Raw genomic sequence first — 5,096 nt, 5'->3', positions numbered from 1 at the left:
GAGAATTGTAACACCCCTAAGTTCGGTAATGCGTTCTGCTGCTCCAGTGACCAGTGTTGTCCGGACAGCTAGGATGCCTAGAACCACACTTCAATGAGAGTGAGGAGACATAAAATAATGAAATAAAAGAAAAGAAAGTACAAGAAAAACAAAGGAAAAATGATTGCAAAGAAATGTGATCAAGTTAAACGAGTCGGGAAACCTAACGATGGGTGACCGCACTGGGAAGTCACGACGTGGACCGTTGACTGGCCCTGGACTGCGGGGAACCCTGGAAAACATTTTTGGGACATAAATAGACCCTTGTTGAAGAATAAATATCATTAGAAATATCAAAGAAAAATTAAATAATTAGTACAAAGAAAAGTGAGAAATCGAAAAAACAGACAAAACCGGTATCTAGAAAAATCAGAATGCCACCCGAACAGGCATTATGGTCATTTGACATCCCGAAGTGTCTTTTGACCTAAATGTCCATTAAAAATAAATAGTATTACACTTAGAAAATAAAATGAAAAATTAAATTGGTGGTACCTAAAATAAATAGTGGAAATTATGGGTTAAATGTGGAATAAATGAATAATTACTTTATTATATGATTAAGTGACTAAGTGGACCACTAAGGGGATTAATTAAATACATAGTGGGACATGTGTACACTTAAAATGCAGCTGAATAAAGTCATCTTTCTCATTTGCATTCAAATTGCCGTGAATGAAGGTGAGAGGAAACACCATGGCCATTTTTCATGCAAGCTCTCTTAACTCTTCATTTTCAACTCCAATCTCTTAGGTTCCTTCATGAAACTTTGTCTACTCATCACAAGGAAGAGTTTGATACTAAATTTGAGAGGTTTAAGCAAGGTTTAACAAGCTCCAAGCATAAGGTAAGTTCATAATTTTGAAGATAGCTTTGTTAAGTTTTGTGTGCATGTTATGGGTGTTGGTTTTGTGAAGGAAAATTTTGAGTTTGAAGAGTTATTGTTGTTTTCATTTTGGACAGCCATGGGGTCACACATTTGATGATTTATTATGCATATAATTGATGAGAAATAATGTTGATCATGGTAAATTAATAACCTAGTGAATTATTTCATGTTTATATGGTGATTTATGCACTTGGATGGGAATTGGTAACTTGGACAGCACTTTGATGTTGAAGGACAAATTTGGGCAGCCTTGGGGACACTTGAATAAATGTGTATATTCATGGGAGTGTTGGCAGAATTGTGGCATTAAGGAATGAAGGATATGTGTATGAAATTATTGTGTAAAGTGTATGTGAGAATTAGTGGTGTTTAGGTGTGTATGTAATGGTATTGAGATATTGTAAATGTGAATTATATTTGGTGTGTTGAGGGTAATGGTAATCTGCCCAAAATAATGTTAATGTAAAGTAGATTATACTGTGGTTAATGTACCAAAACAGATTGGTAGGGAAGTGAACCAAATTGCAAGGTATATGTGTGTTTGAAGTGGGGTGTGAAATGCATATTGAGGGCAGTGTACATTTTAGCCCATAACCTGAAATGTGTAACCTCAATTGGTATGAGACCAATTTGAGGTGAAACTAGGCACAAAATGTGCCAACTTTCATTGAGAAACCATACCAAAATTCTGCTTGCAAGTTGATGTGAAAAATGACCAATTCGGATTAGGTACACTTGAGACCTAAAAACTGACCATTTGGGCAGCAGTGAGTATTTAGGCCATAACTCACTCAAAACAGGTCCAATTGACCTGAAATTTTAACCATGAATAGTTAAGACCCATACCTACAAGTCTTATGAAGACACCAAAGCCCAGAAATGACCATAAGCAAGTCAAACAACTTGCACAAGTTCGGGTCCAAAAACTGGCCGAACCAGAATTGACCAATTTGACCTAAAATTGACCTAAAATGGTACCATTTGACCAGCAAGAGTGTAATGACCATAACTCGGTCTACTTAACTCGGATTGACCTGAAATTTTGCACCGCGGTCCATAAGACCTAAATCTACAAGTTTGTAGTTTCGATCGAGACCCGAAAACCGAGGGAACTAGATCGTCCGGTTAGGTCAAACCAGTATCCCGGAATCCAGCAAGTTGCATTAAAATGCACTAAACAAGGAAACGAGTTTGGCAAAACGTACCAAACCTAAAACTCTATCGAATGTGACATATTAACGACACTAAAACCTAATTTACCTAAAATGCAATGAGGGTCGGTATATTAGGTGATTAAGTGAATAATTGAGTTCAGTGCATTATTTACCAAACACCATCGATAGAGACAGTTTAAATTAGTACTGAAACACTTCAAATTGTGTTTCTCAGTTAACAAGGACTCAGCAAAAGGGAAAGAAATACTGAGTCAGGACCAGGAGACAAATATCAGAGGTTTGTGCACAACAACTGTTTCTTTTGAATTATTTTCAATGGAAATAAATATTGACTATTTGCATATCATTGTTTTAAATTGTGAAAATGTGTTTGGTGGACACTTATTGATTGAAAAACATTGTGAATGGTTTGAAACTGTGAAAAATTGTTTGAATGGTATTTGATGGATACTTATTGATTGAAAAGCACTGTAAATGGTTTTTGTGGAAATTGAAGTGAATTACAAATTGTGTTGCCATTTTGTGAATGAAATTATAACTTTGGAAATTTATTGGATTCTTACGGATCATTTGAATAAAATGTTTGGAATTGTTTTGACTCACAATTGGCATGACACTGATAATATGTTCCTCCTCCATTAATGGGGTGAGTGTGATTATTCCTCCCTCTTTGACTTATTAGTCTGGGGTGAGTATGATTATGTTCCTCCCTCTTTGACTTCCCAGTCTGAGGTGAGTATGGATGAGTTCTCATTAGATAGCTAGCTTCCTCCCTCATTGATTTCGATTATTGGGGTGAGTATGTCTTGTCGTGGTGTACAACACGGCATATATGGAAAAATTGTGTCATGGCCTAAATTGTGTTATAGATTGGCAACACTGTATTCTTGATTATTTGATCGAATTGTGTTATTATGTATTGTGAGATTGTGAAATTGATTTAAACTCTTATTGACATATCTGTCTATTGAATTCAACCATGATCGACTTATTGAAAATTATTGTGATATTAACAAATGGAGTTTAAATTCTTGTTGACATTTATTGTCTTGAATTTAACTATGGTTTTAAGTATCCACTATTGATATGATTTATGAATTGTGATTTAAAATTTGTATTTGGTTAATGTTGTGCACCACTGAGACATTGTCTCAGCGATAGCTTTATTCTTGTCGCAGTAGAGAGCAGACAGGCGGCGAGCTAAGGCTGCTAGTATCGCCAGCGAGAGATTTTTGGGTATAGTGAGTATACCACATGTGGCATTTTGTACTGTAATGTATATTCACTGTATGTATATCTTGTTCTTGGTTTTGAGCAGTTGTAAATTTAAGTTGTACAGTAAAGTTGTAAAATATTTATGAGTTATTTGGCTTGTAAAAATTGTGTTATATCTTTGTATCTTAGTCTTTGAAAATCACTGTGGATTTGACTTGAGAAATGTGTTGTGTTGATAAAAATATTGGAGTTGAGATTTGAAAATATATTGAAGTGCTTTTCTGAGTTTTCTGAAGAACTGTTTTGTCCAAAATACAAATGGCACCTTGCCAAAATTTTTACAGATATTCCAAATAAATCAAATGAGTTAGTTGTTTCACTTCAGTTCACCAAAGTCTTTCACACCTGTAAATAGTGCTCACCACTGTAAAAGAAGTAAGAAAAGTTTTTAAAATCCCTGGTAGTGTATTTAATGGATTATCAGTAGACGGAGTTGGTAATTCATTAGGTATACTACGGGATCATGTTATGCCTTACAGAGGGGTAGGGTGTGACATTCTAATGCTATTGAAACCTCAATGACTCTTCTCTAGAGTCTCAAAAATTATTTCGTGAATTTTCGTCTGGGTTTAGGGCTTCTAACTGTGAAAACAACAACTTCCCACTGGGTTACCCATCGCTAGGGCATCATCTCATTTAACTTGGTTGTATGTTATTTCTAAAATTTTTCCTTAATTTTTCTTATTAATATTTGAGTTAATTATGGCTCCTCACTTTAGTCTAAATATTTTTCCAGACGTTCTAGCTGTCCGGATCGACACCGGTCACCGGAACAGTAGAATGTACGGAAATTGCTACAGTGAGGATGTTACATGAGCAAGATGACCAAAGCACCAATTTTCACCCAAAACTCCTTTGTGCTTCCTTTCCTTGCCTCAACCAAGCTTGCACAAAGATGAAGTTTAAGGTTTTCTTGGTTTTTAAACTTATGAAAGTATAGAGAGGCAATTTTTCTACCTTTAATTCAAGAGTGACAATTTCAAATTTCTCTTGAATTAATCTTAAGAAAGAAGAGATGAGAGAATTGGCTTGAGAGAAAAGTGGAGAAGAAGAAGAGATTAACAAACTTAATCTTCCATTGTCTAACTATTAGAGATATTTAATTCCCTTAAAAGTCAATTAGTGGTTGACCACTAATGATTACCTTCTTTACAAGTGTACACATTTAATTCTCCAATTAGATGTGTTTTTTAATTTTGATTTGGCCACTTGTAAAGTTAACTTAATTTAGGAAATTAAAATACTAATTACTTAGTATTATGGAAAATACTAATTAATTAGTATTAAACACTAATTTCTCTCTCTCATGACTTTTAAGTCATTTTAATAAAGTCATTTTAATCAAATTAAAATCTCTTACCTTATAATTAATTAATCAAGTTTATATTTAAACACTTTAAACATTAACTTGAATACTTCCATTGCTGAATTTAGTTTCAAGTCATACTATAGACTTTGAAATCTAATTGCAAACTAAAAACATTAATTTAATTAATTAATTAAACCGTTTAATTAATTAATCAAATTAATTATGCTTTGACTATATTATTCTTATTATGTGTAACTTTTTAGGTTCATTACTAATTGGCAATGAAAATAATATTAACTATTTAATATTATTGAAAATATTCCATACTTAGAGTGAAATTTCCTTTATCACTCTTAGTTCTCATAAATCATAGTTGACACTTGGCATAGTATACCATGACTATCTAACT

This window comes from Hevea brasiliensis, chromosome 14, assembly GCF_030052815.1.
Source record: "Hevea brasiliensis isolate MT/VB/25A 57/8 chromosome 14, ASM3005281v1, whole genome shotgun sequence".
NCBI classification, from domain to species: Eukaryota; Viridiplantae; Streptophyta; class Magnoliopsida; order Malpighiales; family Euphorbiaceae; genus Hevea; species Hevea brasiliensis.
Note: the sequence above shows the minus strand (reverse complement) of the source record.